General features: G+C 38.5%; 1 long non-coding RNA gene across 1 annotated transcript in view; it reads left to right on the top strand.

Moving 5' to 3' along the window:
* LOC148223574 (uncharacterized) overlaps window positions 1-17311 on the top strand; it is an 86848-nt gene extending 69537 nt beyond the window's left edge. The window contains exon 3 of the long non-coding RNA XR_015803786.1: window positions 3708-17311. This is a non-coding gene — a long non-coding RNA (uncharacterized LOC148223574). The remainder of the gene's footprint in view (window positions 1-3707) is intronic.
* Window positions 17312-18104: the final 793 nt, after the last annotated feature.

Raw genomic sequence — 18104 nt, 5'->3', positions numbered from 1 at the left:
AGCATAAAGAAACATAAATAAAGTGGTGTAAGCCAATGTGTTTAGCTAGCCTCCAGTTATAACTCCCACAAGCACTACAGCAAAGACATTGGTAACATATACTGATTAAGGCTCAAAGGCAATAGTCAATCCATAAATGAAGATAAACTATGTAGAACTGAGATTTTGATTTCAAATTGAAAGTATGTAATTGTCAACAATTAAAGCCCTAGTAATATTCAAGTCAAAATCCCAAAGCTGAGAAATGCCAAAGTATCTTTTTGCATGGCTATGTGGTTGTCCTTGATTATGTGTAAGTGCAAACACTACTTTTTATTTTTAAGGTTGATCAAGAACTGAGACAATTGGGGGGCTTCTTATGTCTATTTCACCTTAGTATGACAGAAAGTTATGGATATTTGATTCTGTAACCCATGAAGTAGCAAAAAATCATGTGTGAAATCATTTATGCAGTCACCTTTCACAAATGCTTTCTATCACTCATGTCATGTGAAAGTTGTTCACAAAACTCTGCAGAAAAATGTTGAAACTACTGGTACTGCAAGGTCAGTCTGGGTCAAGAAAGAAGAATTACATTTTTCCTGTTTTACTGTCATAGTTACGGGGATTTTTTTTTCCTTTAACTGAGGTTTAGTGTTTTGTTTTGTCTTGTTTTTTTAACCTGACAGAAGCAAATCAGACTGTGCTACTTATACCGATATGTGAGTACAGGAATGGAAAAAAGAATTTCAAGAAGAGTTTTCAAGTGCCCTCAAACGGACCTTTACTTTTATATATGAAAATTAATTGAACATGGGCTTTTTCCCATTTTAATTTTTTATTCTTTTATTTTTTTCTTTTTTTCCAGAACTGGAAGTTAGTCAGGCTGTTATTTTTTTTTTCATGAACACTGTCTTTTTCTGAATTTTACCTAACGTCCAGTCAAGTTAACAGAATATCTATGGATGCTCGCTCATATAATTTAACTTCAAGCCCCATATTTCTTCCACCAAATCAGTGAAGTTGTGTGCAATATTTCTCCCTGCAAATTACTGCTAAGCCATTTAAGAAATCTGATTTTTGGTGGATTTAGTGCTTCTTCAGAAAAGAAGATATCACTTCACTGTAAACTCTATCGAGAAATAAAATACTGAGTGATGTAGCACGTTTCCTCTCTTCTTGTGATACTAATATTTGAATCTAAACAATTTCCTAGTCGTATTTTACTGAATCTTTTCACTTATCATGTGACTTTCTATCCTGTCTGTAAAAATTTTAAGGTGGCCCACAATAACTTAGAAAATCATGTAGTTTTGCAATGCATTATAGAATACATTTTCATGGCAACTAGTTTAGCAATATTCAACTCTTTGCTCTGAAGACTTTCATTCCTGCTTCTTAGCAGGATGAGGTTTGATTCTGTGAGAGGCAGAAAATGTAAAGGGATTTTATCATCTAAAAATTGTGAAATGCATAAGATGTGTCTGTATTCAAGTCAATCTAAGAAGCATATGAGGTTAAAAATTTAAAAATGTATTATATAAAAATAAAACCAAAGATGCAGAAATGTTGCTGTAGCCACTCCTTTTCCTCATAAGAGCAAGATAAAGAGAAATATTACTTGACCCAAACTCTCATTTTTAAATATTAAAATATTAAATATATATATATACACACACACATACACGCATGTAGACAATATTACATCAAAAAGAAAAACAGACAAAACCCTAAAAAATATATGCATTCAAAACAGATTGCAAGTATATCCTGAGAGTTCTCTAATCTCACTTCATGAATGCTGGTAGTAGCAACTGTTATCTTTGAATCCATGAGAAATACTTTTCTGTGTGAAATCACATTGGCCCCATGTAGCTGCTTTCTGTAGCAGATTCCAGTCTAAGGGGGGAAGGGAGAAAACCACAGGTGCACCATAACTGCAGCTTTACCTTATGAAATATATTCTGTTTTCCCTATGGATGAATTGCTCCTTGGAGTGGAAAGTTCTGGAATGTGAATTAAGTTGCAGATTGAAAAGGATCAGTTCATAGTATACTCAGCATTACTACATTTCCCATAGATTTGTATATAAATATGAATAGCTATCAGTGGCTCTCTTAAATGTTTGTAACTTCTGCATGACTATTGATAAAAAAGTGTAGTATTTAAAATTGGGGAGATACTTGATAAGCTTTTCCATTTCCTTTTCTCAAGGGATTAGTTTCCTTATTTATTTGTGTGTATTTCAAAACTTTCAAGGTCATAGATTTTCTTAAAGAGATACTCCTCTTAAAAATAGATTTGCAAAAGCTAAGAAAATCACTTCAGCAAATTTTGGACTAACCTGATGAAATGCAAATGTGTATTTTTCAAGAAAAAAAATAAAAAAAAATTGCCAATAAGTATTCTGTTTAGTGTCTAAATGTTAAGAATTGATTTACAGCTGTAGCTCAGATTTACAAGAGTCCATCAGCAGCTGTTTGGCCTTTGCAGGACAGGGGAAATTCAAAGTCACCTGATGCAACTTGACAAACTACCACGATTTCATACATTTAGGCAGGGATCATCTCCTTTCCAGTAACAGCAGCTTTTGAGCATTGTGAAGACTGAAAATTTGGATCCACTTGTCTGTGAAAAACTGTTCTTTTGCAGCAATGTGGTCTCTTTACAGAGAAAAATGTGGTACAAGGAGATAAAAAACATTCTTAACATAGTGGATGAGAGTGTTCTGAATATACATAGGTTTTTTTCATTTTTGGGTTACAAATTCTTTATGATAGTGAACAAAATCTAATAAATGTCAAGAAATCACATGGCTGCCATATCATTTAGTGGTTAACAGCACATCATGGTCATAAAACATCATGGTTCTCCTCATTTTCATAGTTATTACTGGTAAAATATCTGAAACGTAACCAAACTGATAATTTCATATTAATAGATTCAGAACTGATGTTACACTGTGTACTTTCACTCTCCATGGTAACCGTTAATAGAATGTATAACTATTTAAAAAAAAAAAGTGTAATTAATTGAATTGAGAATCAAAATTAAGAAGCAGAAGTAATAGTTTATTGATGTATCAATATCATCTGTGTCATAAAAATGAGTCATTACTTCTGTGATTAGATGAAGGGAAGATAGGATGTGTTCATGGACATTCTATTTTATTCCATCTATTTTTGATGTGTAACTCATATAATGAAAAGTCTGACTGACTTTTAAGAGGGATTTTCATCTCTATGAATTCAGATCGTGTACAACCTAGATAGCCAGCAGAGATACAAAACAAAAGCAGTGATATAAACACTTTAAAGGAGTTTGAATTTGGGTCATGTTCTACTGAACTCTTTTCTCCAGAATTTTTTTTTCTATATGTTAAATTTTGCTGCAGCATATCTACACCAAGAAGGTTCAGACTTTACATTTCCTCACAACCCATCTGCAGAACAAAAGACATACCATCACACTCATATAATTTTAATTCATAATGTATTTAAAATATTTAGGGATAAATAAGACAAAAATAATCACAGTTTCCAATGCTCTCCTTTCTCCTGGCATGTGTGTTCTTCCAGTTGTCTTTCCACCATTGACACCCTTTTCAAGATTTATGTTCTGCTCTTTTGCTGTTATGACTGGCTGTAAATAAAGTAGATCACTGTATTACTGTCAGAAAATAACACCTGTCTTGATGACTTATAACTCTCAATTTTTGTTTCCTATAGACATGTTGTACACTGATCTTCTACGCAAAGACAAACACTTTCCAGATGACCAGCTAATGTTGGAGCCACAGCCACCCCTTCAGAGAGCACAGGGAACGTGGAGTTAAACACCTGCTGATTTGACTGGGCTGGTTTGCATCGATTTTTGGTCTGCTTTGAGTGCCAGTCACCATTGTTTAACCTTGCCATCAGAGTTACTGATGGTGTTCCCAGTCTCCTCCTAGGCTGCCTCTGTTGGCTCAGCCAGGACTCAGTGTGCCAGGAGGGCTGGGAGACATCCAGGCCTCCTGAGCTGTGGCAGGCACCTGCCCCACGGTGCCCAGACCCAGGTGAGGCAGGCAGGATCCAGTGCTGGCCCCTGTGTTTGCTGTAAGAGCTCTTGTGTGACAAGGGTTTGGTAATGAGAGAGCTACAGTGGTGGCTTCTGTGAGAAACTGCCAGAAGATTCCCCCATGGGCAACAAAGCCAATTCCAGAGAGCTCCAAGATGGACCTGCTGCTGGCCAAGGCCGAGCCCAACAGCAATGGTGCTGGTGCCTCTGGGATAACTTAATAAAGGGGGGAACTGCAGCCAGAGAAAGGAGTGAGAACATGCAAGAGAAACAACTCTGCAGACACCAATGTCAGTGCAGGAGGGACAGGAGGTGTTCCAGGTGCCAGAACAGAGATTTCCTGGCAGCCCATGGAAAGGCAGGATGTGACCCTCTGGTCTGTGGAGGTCCATGGAGGAACAGAGATCCAGCTGCAGCCTGTGGGGGACTCCACACTGGAGCCTGGAGAGCCGGAAGGGGCTGTGACCCCATGGAAACCTGTGCTGGAGCAGCGTCCTGGCAGGAGCTGTGGCCCCATGGAGACAGGAGCCTGCACTGAGCAGGTTTGCTGGCAGGACTGGTGACCCCATGGAGGACCCACTCTGGAGCAGTGTGTTCCTGCAGGACTGCACCCTGTGAAAGGGATCATGCTGGAGTGGTTTGTGAAGAGCTGTACCCCATGAGAAGGAAGAGAAGTTTGTGGAGGACTGTCTCCTGTTGGAGGGACCCCACTGGAGCAGGAGAAGAGTGTGAGGAGTCCTCCCCATGAAAAGGAAAGAACAGGAGGAACAATGTGTAATGGATTGACCACAGCCCCGATTCCTCATTCCCCTGCTCCATTGGGGAGAAGGAGATAGATAAAATCTGGAGTGAAGCTAAACCTGGGAATAAGGGAGGGGTGGAGAGTTTAAGATTTAGTTTTTATTTCTCATTACTCTATTCTCATTTGGTTGGTAATAGAGATTAAACTAATTTCCCCAAGCTGAGTCTGTTTTGCCTATGATGGTAATGGTCCTTTTCTCCCATTCATTATATTTTCTGGAACCCTTTCTAGGACCCCTTCATTGTATTTTCCCTCCCCTGTCCAGCTGAGGAGGAAAGGGACAGAGCAGCTTTGATGGGCACCTGGCATCCAGCTGGAATCAACCCACCACACACCATTGACACAGAAGCCCTTTCAAGGCAGACTCCCTCCACTGTTAGCAGCCACTAAACCAAGGCAGACCTTCCACTTCTGGATATACAAATGACTGCATAAACTTCTCACAGAGACCCAGCGTCCCCATTCTATCCAGCTGAGCTGCCTAAACACCTCCCATTGAAAGTGGCTGGTTTCCAGCTTGCTGTTTTCAGAGGGGCATCTTGGCCATTCCAAGTCCTGGGAAGCCTACCTGTCCCAGGGCAGATTGCCCTGCTGAAAACGCAGAGCTGTTCTAACAGGAGCTATGGATGGGTGGGAGCAGGTGGTGGCACAGCCAGATGTGTTGGTACAATGCATGAGAGTGTACTGGCTGCAGGGCCTGCCTATGACCCCAAGCAGAAGGGATTTTATGGGAGGAGAAAAACAGTACCTGTTTTCTTGTACAGTACAAAAATAGCAACCAGCTATGGTGCTAGCTATCTTACTCTTCCACATAATTAACACTCTTCATTTTTCCCTTATAGCAGGGGATTGTACAAATGTAAAGTTTGAATAGATTGTCTCACTAAGACTGAAGTTAGGAAATCAAGTCTCCTGCCGCCCTATTACAGTCCTACTATACAGACAAGGATCTTGCCCTCTTTCTACAAAGGGAATGCATCACGCAATGCTTAAACTGTCTTTAAAAAGATAACACCTGCTGTTTGTCTGAATTAACACTAAAGAAGAGGATTTATCCAGCTGTGGTCAGTTTTAGGTTTTTTTCCCAAATTCCCAAATTGGTATCATCCGAATACTTCCATTTGCTTTCAGTAGGGATCTAAAATGGTTACACCCAGAGTAAGAAAGGCCCAACAAAATCCATGAGAAAAATAATGATTGAAAATCTATTGTATCCTTGACATCTGGAATTATGATTCTCCAAAAGCACATAACCCTTTTTTCTCTTAAAAACCTGTATTAATTTCTTGATGTTTTAAACTTTGATTCCTTTACTGGCTTAATTCCAACGTATTTTGCTCAAGGATAGAAGGCCTGCAAAATTGCGTAGAGTGGTTTTGATGACATCTTTGTGTAAAAACAATGTAATTGTTCTTATTTTTTCTGAAGGAAAAAGAAAAAAAGCTTACAGGGTTTCTGTGCTCCAATTGGCATATTATTCATATGTTTACAAAACTTTCACAATCTATGAAAATATTATAGAAAGTATTCTTTAATTCCATCCAGTAGGTGTAAATTGTATCTGAACAGGAAATTATTCAAAATTTCAATTCTGGATTAGCTAGAAAAGCAAAGATGAAATAATGGTTCCATGGAAATATTGAACAGTTTAAACACTGAATTTGAAGCACCAGATTTTATTCCAAACTTGATATTCATATGTAGGTGAAATCGATATGCTGGGCTGGAGCCTCACATCATATTGCTATCGTCATCATCTATTTGTATTACCTGAGAGCCCTGGAGTCTCCATTCAAAGTTAATCAGTGTATAAAAGCAGATGTTCCCTGCCTCAAAGGATGGATACAGACAGGATGCTACAAAGAAGCAAGAGAATAGTGTTCAGCATGACACATGATGGTATTAGCACAGCACCACCAGATGGGTATGATATCAGTAAAAGAACTTGGAGGAGGACAGTAAATTAGCAATAGCTCTGGAGAAGATTCCAGAAGATGACTGTTGTCAAAGGACATGGACTAAGGCAGAAGTTTGAAAGCATTATGTGCAGATGTTGTGTCAGATGTACAGGAACATCAGAGTCCAGAAAAGTCAGAACAAAGGTAGTCCCCAAAGTTTATGAAGCTTAGCAGTGATGCAGTATAAATTTAGAATGGAGTTCAATGCTTCTTGTTTTACTCAAACACTGTCAATTCTGATCATCATCAATATTCAGATACTCAGAAGAGATCACAGAATGGTTGGGGTTTGAAAGGACCTGTGGACGCCATCTGATCCAGTACCCTTGCTCAAGCAGGGATACCAACAACCCTTTGTCCAAGAACATATCCAGATAATTTTTGAATACCTCCAATGACAGAGAGTCCACAGCATCTCTGGGCAACCTGTGCCAGTACTTGGTCACCCTCACAATAAAAAATGTTTCCTGATGTTCACAAGTAAACTCCTATATTTCACTTTGTGGCCATTGACCCTGCTCTTGTCCCTTGCCACCACTCAAAAGAGCCTGGCATATTCTTCTGTATACCTTCCCTTCAGGTATTTACACACATTGAGAAAATCATTGTGAGTTTTCTCTTCTCCAGCCTGTATGGTTCCTAGTCTCTCAGCCTTTCCTCATATGAAAGATGCTCCAGTTTGCATCTATTAATCTTCCTAGTGGTGAGGCACTTGACTCTTTGCACTGTGTCCAAGTCTTACTTGTATTGGGTAGCCCAGCAATGAGCACAGAATTCCAAGTGCAGCTTCACCAGTGCTGAATAGAGCAAAAGGATAATCTCCCTTGACTCACTGGTAACACTTCTAATACAGCCCAGGACACCACAAGTTGCTATTACAGGGAGGGCACATTGCTGTCTCGTGTTCCATGTTTGACAGTATGAAAAAAATAACATGCTTCAGATATTTACTTTTAAACTTGATTTTTTTATTAAAAAAAAAATAAAATTAATGTGTTTGTAAGGAGAAGGTGCTAAATCTATACCAGACCAAGAGGAATCCAAGGTCCTTAGATATGGGATTATAAACCAGTCCTTTAAAGGGCCATTTGATAGCAAGCTGTATAGTAAAGTCATAGAATCATAGCATATGCTTAGTTGGAAGGCACCCCCAAAAATCATGAAGTCCAAGTCCTGGCCATGCAGAGGACACCCCAGGGGTCACACCATGTGCCTAAAAAGCATGATGCAAATGCTTCTTGAACTCAGACAGGCTTGGTGCTGTGACACCTTTGTGTCAACCGTTGTGACAACTTTTCACAGTTGCAAGTGCTCGAACACCCTCTTGATGAAAAGCCTTTTCCTTTTATCCAACCTAAACCTCCTCTGAAACAATTTCAGGCCATTTCCTTGAGTCCTGTCACTGGTCACGAGAGTGAAGAGATCAGTACCTGCCCTTCCACTTCCCTTGTGACGATGTTGGAAAGTGCAGTGAGGTGTCCCCTCAATCTTCTGCTGAACAAATCAAGTGTCCTCAGTGACTCCTCATACAGCTTCACCTCAAAGCCTTTCACCATCCTTGTAGTCCTCCTCTGGGCACTCTCTAATAATTTAACTTCTTATATTGTTGTGACCAAAACTCCACACAATATTCAAGGTGAGGCTGTCCAGCTCAGAGCAGAGCAGGACAATCCCTCCCTTGCCTGGCTGTGATGCTGTCCCTGATGTCCCCAGGACAGGGTTGGCCCTCCTGGCTGCCAGGGCACTGCTGGCTCCTGTTCAACTTGCCACAGACCAGCACCCCTCAGGTCCCTTTCCATAATGCTGCTTTTTGGCCTCTAATTCCCCAGTCTATGCACATAATCAGGGTTGCCTCATCCCAGGTGCACTTTTCCTTGTAAAATTTCATATGGCTGGTAATTGCCCATCTCTCTGATTTTTCAAGGTCTCTCTGTTGGGCCTCTCTGCTCTCAAGGGAATTGACAGCTCCTCCCAATTTTGTGTCATTGACAAACTCAATATTCCTTTGAATACTAAGTTACATTAAGGGAAAAAGCAAAATTCTGCTTTTGTGATCATCCACGCTCTTTTCTATTCTCAACTATACCAAACATTATTGCATTAATCTCCTATGAAGGGAACATAGTGTGTGAAAAGGTGGATTATTCCTGATACTGAAAAATATTTTCAAGGCATTTTTGAAAGAAGTGCCTTTCACACCTCACCGACTACAGTTTTTGCAAGTACAACTAGTAGATTTTAGGTCACATGAATTAATATACAGTGGTAGCTATTACAAGTTTTATACTTTGCCATATTTTTCTCTCCAAAATATTTCAAAATGTAACACATTCAGTTGTAAATGTTGATCTCTGTTTAGTCAGAATGATTAAGTGATGGTCATTGCAGCATGACTCATTGCTTCTGAATAGGAACATTTTCACAATATTATCTTTGTTATGAAGTGCAGTTATGATTCACATCATTCCAAGCCTTCTTGAAGTGAGGATAGTTATGATTACATTTGGAATACTTCATGCTACTTGGTGATTTACTGGTAGTGAGCTCAGTACTTACGCTGATAGTTTCTAAAGGAGGAAAATAAAAGAAAGGTTGACTGCATTCCTTAGAGATTGGTGCTGCCAAAACCGTATGTTCTCATTAGATAAAATGAACCTCTTTAGAGGAAAAGTCTTCAGAAATTCTCTCTTAGAATCTTTCCACAAAGAACAGGGGGTTGCTGATTCATTTGGTCTTGTGCAAGGTTCTGACAAAGACGTAGGTTAAAGTCACAGGCAGAGATTCACTTTTCACAATGGAGCTTTGATTTTACATATGTTACTAGCTCTGAAGGAAGATTGCAATAAAACAGTTACTATAAAACATGTCCCTATTAAGCTGAATTATCTGAGGTGGTGTTTGAAATAGAATGGCTGGGCCCAGCTTGTGTACTGATATTGGTACCTGGGATGGCGTTCTTGCATCTGTGTGTGACCTAACCTAGGTTTTTGTTATGTTAATCCTGCACACCATGTTCAGTGTTTCAAAGGTAGCTCAATATCTAATCTAATCTGAGTATTTCTATCCCCTCAAAATGGTGTTCTAATAGTAAAGAGAAATAAAAACTTCTTAATGAGTTGTTTTTTAATCATAGGGCCAGCAGCATCAACTAAAATATATGTTTTAGACAACCCTAAATAGATTTTTTTGGATTAGTCTATTAAAGTAAATAAATGTAAATATAGTATTAGTTTTAGATTTTATACTGATCTACACTTTTTTTTTTTTGCTAAGTTAGAATGTGAGTCTTGAAACCATCAAAGCATTCCAGGTGTGTTTCAAGAGGAAAGGTTTTGACCTTACCAAAAAGCAACATTTCATCTTTTTCTTCCTCAAAACAAACAGGCACATTGACAGACATCAAGGGAACTGCTGAATTTTAAAGATGTCATATTCTCTGAGAGAAAAATAACATTCTTTCCTGCAGTTTTTTGACCACTACTCCTTCAGATCTTTTAATGTGCACTTTTTAATGTCAGAGAGATGCCTCTTCTTGCCTTATGTAAGGCACGTCTAATATACAAGTTAGCTATGCATTAGTTCTGCCTTCTACATAATGAGTCAATCAAGAAGGAGGTGTATTTGTCATTTATATGTACCAGAAGGTGTAAGCATGGACTGAAATGTCTTTCTTTCACAGAATCATGTTCATCTTCTCTTCAGTTCACTTCCATGTCACTTAGGCTGTAACTTAATTTTTTCAAATTTCATACTGGGCACATCTTGCTTAATGTCAGCCAAGTACTAGGTAGGGACCTACCTAATCAAACTTTAGCTGCTTCAGACTTCCATGGGAATGAAAAGATTATGTCTCTTCAGCTGTTTTCATTAATTAAAAAAAAATCCAAATTAACATCACACTCTTGAACATACAGAAAGAGACCTAATCGTGATGTTGAAGGAATCAAGAAATTCTTTTGCAATGCACTTTGACAGCAGAAAGTCCACAGCTTTTTTAATAGCATTCAATCTACAGAAGGTATTTCATCTATGTAGGGCAATAAATACAACTACACCTGCAGCAGTTCTGGACATCTCATTACACAAGAGACAGTGACAGATTGAAAGAAATCCAGGGTGGCAAAACAAAAGTGATAATTCACTTGGAAAACAGACTTATGGAAATATTAGAAGGGCTAAATACATATCAGCTAAGCCAAAGAGGAAGTAAATGTAGACATAATTCCACTGCTATTTGAATAATGGAGAGACAGGAGATGGGCATATGACATATTTGTTTGCCTGATCTTAACCTTGACATAACCACGTTGAGTTTGGAGCCACAAATGAAATATTTAGGACAATGCCAGGAAAAGTCTTCAGCTGTGTCACTCAAAGTACTGGGCTGTTCTGAACTGAGTATACCACATCAAGGTGCACAGCTACAAAAAAATGGACTCCAGTATAACCAGCCAACCCCTTCCAACCTTCAAATCACCCACCACAATTCAGAAGCAAAACAAAGAATTGCCGGAGTACACCTACTTAGCTGCACAATGGGGGCAATTTTTTCCTCACAGAAATTAATTTCTATCACCTAAGATTTTGATGTAATTGTTTTCTTAAAACATTGCTGCCAGCATGGTAAGGTATGGTAGCAATCTTTTCTTCTATTGATTGAATAAAGCTCCCTTCTCAGGAGGGACTGACAATAACCTAGCAAATAAGTTTTATTTTCTGGAAAGCCCTCAACCTCTCATGTATAGAGCAAAAAAATCACATTGTTGGGACATATACAATAACAGAGCAAATATCACTGCATCCTGAAAGTTTATCCCTTCGTGTTCCAAAATGTTATTCCTTCCAGTCCAAATGCTAGCTGCACTGAAAAATGTTTCTCAGTACAGAGATGTTGAGAATAGATTTGTAAGAGGAACATACTAAAGCTACACATTATTCTGTATACACAATTTATCTAGGAGTCTTTCTGGATCCTGAAAAATTTGGAATCTTCACCAGGTTCATCTCCAGAGTTGTGGAAAGATCTAATTTTCAAAACTTCATAATATAGAAAGTATTTGCTGAAGTATAATTAGTACAACAGCAATAAGAATACTTTTTTCTAAAAAAATGTTTTAAAATATTTTCTAGTAACAGCCATTACTTGAAAAGAATTCTGTTGTCATGAGGACGTGATTAATTTCTTCTATTTTGTCTCTCAGGGAAGAATTTATAATTTCATATTTCTTTTCAGGGAGTCAGAAAGAAAAAGAGCTAAATCCTTCTGATCTTATTGCAGTCATGGGACCAGATGCACCAGGAGGATAACAATAATCTGATCAGTAGTGGTGCTGATTTTTTTCTGCAAGTGCTCTCTCTTTTGTGGGATATACCAAAGGTAATCAGTAAACATTACAGTGATCCTAGATTAGTTTTGTATAATAGCTTACTAGGTGAAGCATAAATACTACTAATAATTAAAATTCCAATGAGTCGTTTGTAGTGATGGTGGCATTTATTCAGAGTATACAGAAATGTGACTCAGTTCTCCTTGCTGAGAAGTTCTGCCATGATTATTAGTGGTTACTTTAATATAACAGGAAATTTAGCTTAAAGCAAATGTATAAATTAAAGCCCGGGTATTTGAGGACGATGTCAAATGATAAGAGAATTGCTCTTAGAGGCAGGCAGATGGGAGATGCTCAAGGGGGCTGCTCAGCAGGACAGTGTACAAGTGAGTCCTGCTTGCACAGGCTGGACATCTGTGTCTGGCAGCTCAGCTCTGTCTTTCTAGAAAGGAGGCTCTAAGCTAATAAAAACTGCTGCCAGCAGCAGCCTACACAAACCCATTTGACTGCCAAGCTGCAACAACATCAGGCTGTGAAGTTGTTTTTCCCTGTTGTTGCCAGACTTATGAAGGGACTATCACTTTAATGCCTTTTTTTAATTTTAATTTTTTTCTAACCACAAATTAGCAAATATCTATTTTCTTTTAATTTACTGTGACAAGACCTATGGGGCACCAGTGCCAAAAACACATAGAGCTCTACATCTGCATTTTTATTTTACACAGGAATAAAAATCAAACAAAAATAATAAACAGTGAATACATATTTTCCTGTTACAAGCTAGGTTGGCAGTGGTCTTATTTTCTATGACAAGCCTTCATAAACAGTCAGGAGAGACAGCTGTGCTCAGAATTGTGCACCTGTAGCATAAGTCTTTCTCTCTCTTCCAGCTGATAGGGGATAAGAAAATTTAAACAAGGAAAAAATATTGGCATTGGTTTTTAATTCTGTAGAAAAATAATAGAAGGATTAAACATGCTGAGCACTGTCTCAAAGCTTATTAGAAAGAGTTGTCAGCTTGAAAGCAATTTGGAGGTACACACATTATACAGTACACTCACTGTCAACAAGCAATCATACTGCCTCAAGTTGAGAAATCAGAGAAATGAAGAACATCAGTGGAGAAGTGAAGCCAGCTAGAGCCAGGATGAGAAAGGAGGAGAGTTAAAGTCAATTTATAACCCTCTTAACTGAAAATTCAACACCTGCCTTCAGCTCGAAGATGTTTTAATGCAAATGCCATAGTCTGCTAGCCTATATTCTTTTAGGATATTATTGCCAGCATGGATCCTGTTACTGAGGAGCCTAAAGATTTATAGTATCCAAGGAGGCACAAATTTGCCTCTGTAGACCTAACTTTATAGTGGTCATTATCACTATTAGGTCACCGAGGTGAGATGCATGTTGATTTTTTTCCCAGAAGTTCTATTTTTCCGTTATTTTGGAACAAGTGCGTATTAAAAGCTGTTGTTCCCCTTTGTAGGGTCCCAGCAGAACTACCTGTAGTCTTAGCTTTTTTGGGGGGAATAGGTAGCTTATTTAAAAAGAAATCTCTCTTGCTTCAATTAATTGTCCCTATGCTACAGAGTTTTCTTTATGCCTCCTAAGAACTCACATAATACTTTTAGTCTCTGGACTGCACCATCTTGATTTTTCTTAAGACTGCCTTAAATCTGGGCTTCCTCTAGGCTGAATGTCAGACAAGGCTCTTCCGCATTTTCCATGTGATGCTTGCCTATGTCCCTAAGCCAGCTGTGACCCAGCTGTGTGCAGGGGGACTGTGCTATTGAGGTGCTGCCACCAGGCTCGCACAGCCCACCCAGCTGCACTGCTCTTGCAGTTTCTCTTGGTGCAGCTGCTTCGTGTGCCAGGTTGGCAGTGTGCCCTGGCCCCAGATGACAAGCCCTCCCTGTCAGCCCCTTACCTGACCGTGCAGCTTCTCACACGTGTGACAATGCTCCAGTGACTGTTAAGGACCTCCACAACATTATAGCTGTTCCCCAAGCTTGGCAACTCAGAATGCAAAACATTAGCTTTGATGCAGCAGAAATTCACGATGCACAGGTAATGCAAATTAGCACTAATAGGCACGGTGGAACCCTCCAGCTCTGTGTTCAATGAGGGGTGAATAAATGCTTCTAGGTACATAATATATTTTTTAACTGTCACTTCCTGACACTGGAGTTTTTCTGAGCAGTAATGCTGGAAAATCTTTATGGTGGAATCACACCTCCACGAGTTACTTTTGGCTGTGGCCGCTGCAGAGCTGTGCACCATCTGTCATGAAGGCGGCAGAGAGGAGCATTGGAATAGCAGCCCAGACTCATATGGGAAACACTGGCATTGGCTATGTGGCAGAGCAACTGGGAGCTCCCCGAGGCAGGCAACAGCTTCCTATTGTAACCTCCCCAGAAATGACAGGCAGAGCCATTGCAGAAAACCGATCTGGGCTCTCAAGTGGTTAAAACAGCAGCACAATGAGAATTGTGGCAGGCAATTCTCCACACTTGTATGAGACCCCTAATCTGTTCTTGCTAGCCAGAGCAGAGCCTATGTCTTGAAGTGCTTCTTTTTCTCCCCAGACTCTTATACCCTGCCATTAACAAAGTTGACAATATGTGGGTAAAAATGTATTTTTGGCACAGAGTACATTTGTGAACGACAGTAAGACTCTTGGATGCTCTTATTATTAATGGAATATGGGAGAAATCAAGTGTGCATCAAAAAGATACACATGAAGGATTTGTGGTAGCTTTAAACTATATCTACTCAGAAATCAAAGAAAATAAACTGTGAATTACAGCTAATGTCTCCATTTAGTATATTTTAGAAAGATAAGATTAAATCTCACGTGCTGTGTTGTATGTATGTCAGGCTTCATTATGTATGAATGAGAAATTAGCAGCAGTTACTTAGTGCCCAGCAGGATATTTGGCAGCTGTTTGAATCAGGAGCTCATCATCAAGTTTAGAGAGTTGACTAGAAAAGAGAGAAGACTAGAAAAACCCTATAGGGCCACAATGCAAGCAAAAAGACTGAACAGAGCCTTGTGAACTCACAGAGAAACTTTCAATTAATTTCATAGTGAATTGTGTAGACCTTTAGTAAAGGTTCATACGATCTGAGTAGGAACTAACAAGGAGAGTGAAGTGGCTATGAACTCTACAGGATTGGACAAAAGTCTTCTTTTAACAAAGAAAGAAATCAGCTGGAGACACTCTGGAGTTTTGCAGGGATTGGAGGAAGAGCTGGAATCCTCTCAAGATTCACCAGAGGGTGGTAACTTTACAAGTAGGATTGAATTTATAAAGCTTCTTTTAGTGAAAGATAAAAAATGTACTGGCAAGTCATACATTGTTGTCTAGGTTTCATCTGTAGTCAGGAGCAGCCATAAAGCAGTTCAGTCCCTCTATTTTCCACTAACAAGAAAAGAAGGCAAGATGGCTCTCTTATGCTGCAAGTCTTAAAGGACTAAGTTTATGTACAAGGAGTGAAACTATCAGTTGTTATTAAGCTGTGGCACTTGAAAGACTGTTTTGAAGAACTCAAAAGATAATCCAGAATCTACTTCTTGGAACCTGCTGAACATGGTCTTTTTACAGATTGAGTTGTGATTTTGTAATTGTATCTCTTTTAGAGAACCGTTTACTTAAAAGAACAAAATTACATTCAATTGCACTTTTATTAGATAAAAGGAAAGCCATTTTCTGCAAAAGTGGCTATGTAGAAAACAGTGACACTCTAATTGTCTTTGTTTATCCTGGCTGGACAGAGCTTGACCAGGTGGAAGCTTCCTAATGCAAATAGCTATGATGAGAATTGTTGAACACTTCAATCTAGACAATTCTCAAAGCTTGTCTCTACTGATCTGAGAAGGCATAGTAGGAAAAAAAGATCTCATAAATGTAAAGCAAGGCCTTAGGCTGGGCATTTGGAGTGAGGGTGGTGGAAATTGCCTATAAGAAGTGGTAAGAAATGCTAGAGATTTCTTAAAGTGATGATGGAAGTGTCAGCATTGGACATTTTTGGAAACTACATGTTATTGGCAACTGATCTTAACTTTGGACAGATGGATGGTTCTTTAAGGATCAGAATCTTCCACCAGAAAGGAACACTTTGAACTCAGGATAATGACCTGGTGTAGAGACATACAGCCTTGATTTATTTTCTAACTATCAGCCAAATGCATATTAGACAATTGAGTATACAGATAAACCACGATGATGTGTTACACAGAGCACTTACATTATATCTAGAATTAAGCTGTGATAATTCTTGGATAAACTAAGATTTACCTTGACTATGCAGTTTGAGAGTTCTCTACCATGCTGGGCAAGTGGTTACCCTGCTAGCCTCTGCTCAACCAGCTCAGGTTATCAACTATATCTCAACATATTTTTAATAGTCACAACTGGTTTTTAATGTCACAGGCTCAGACAAATAACCGGATTTGATATTCTCCTGCTTAGACACCAAGACAACAATGAAAAACCACTTGTCTTGGCCAAAACTATTGTCATAAAAAATGGTATATACATTGAGAGATGTTTGATACTTATACTTCTTTCACATGATCTTCTAAGTATCTTCTTGCATTTATGGTCTTGAATATGCAGGGCATATTTCAACTTTCATGCAATTTTTATTGCATAAAAATCCCTTTAATGGACATCAGTGCAAGGAGAAAAAAAATTTCATGTTTAAAGACCTTTATGAATTTACATGAATTGGCAAGAAAATGGAAAATATTATTTAAGTGTAAAGATGAAACAGTGGTGTAGTGGTTAATAGTTAAATTATGTTTTAAAAAATTGTATGAACATGAGTGCCTCGTAAGGCTAAATGGCTAAGTTTAATCTACTAAGTGGTTAAAATACTAATATCAAGCAAAAAATGTCTGCTGTAATGAAGAAGGGCAAGGGTTAGGAATTAAAGAGAATCTCATAAAATAGAAGCTCTTTCCACATGATATGATGATATAAGACTCTATGAGATACAGGTGCTCTGATAATCCTTGAGGAGTGATTCCACTTAATCCTACTTTATGCCACTTTATTTATATATTTTCTTGCTTCACCTGCTTGTAGCAAACATTAATACTGATAAAAAATGCATTTGTAATGCAGTGCATCATGATCAGAGAAAAGAACGCTGTTAATAAAGTTCTGTGATTGAAATGGCTTCTAGAAGATAGTACACTTACATTTTTTCCAATGTGACCTGTAGCATATGCTACACTTCTAAAATTCAAAGGTGCTGCCATATCTCTTCTTTACACCTCTTTTTAAAAATATAGTCAGTGGAATGATAAGGCTCATTTAAGGATAACATCCTCCAAGAGAGGTAAAAATGCTAAATTAAGAACAACTTCAGAATTCTGAGGACAAAGCTTGACACAAAGAAAGAAAATATAAAAATCAGCATTCATTTTAACTGTCGATCTATTTTGGAAAGTCACCTATTTTTTTCACCAGTATAATAAATCTTCATGCAAGTACTTTAGTGTGACCATCAGAAAATTGATAGCAAATGTATCTGCTACACTGAAAAATGAAGATCTAAGTGGACTAAACTATTGTGAAAGTGAACTGCTGCCAGTTGTGGAGCATCATGCCTACATGTCCTGTATCACCCTTCCTGTACTCACGGGTCTTCAATCTGCTTATTCCAGACAGCTGAGGGCAAAACTCAAACTTGACTCCTACAAAGTGTTTCAGGCAGCTGAACATGGCTTGCTGATATCACAATGGAACAGAAAAATTGTTTTTCAACCCTCTCTTGAAACAAGTAATTTATTTTTCTTCTTTAATCTGAAGTTTAATCGAGTCAAACCATATTAATGGGAATATCTTTACCAGTTCAAAAATTAGACTTAAAGACAGGTGGTTTTCCTTAGAAGCATAATACCAAAATAGACACTCCTACTCAAAGATATAAAAAAGTAGAACTTTTTCCTCATGTGATTTTGGCATATACATC

This window comes from Sturnus vulgaris, chromosome 5, assembly GCF_052056855.1.
Source record: "Sturnus vulgaris isolate bStuVul1 chromosome 5, bStuVul1.hap1, whole genome shotgun sequence".
Taxonomy (NCBI): domain Eukaryota; kingdom Metazoa; phylum Chordata; class Aves; order Passeriformes; family Sturnidae; genus Sturnus; species Sturnus vulgaris.
This window is presented reverse-complemented; position numbering and strand designations above follow the sequence as displayed.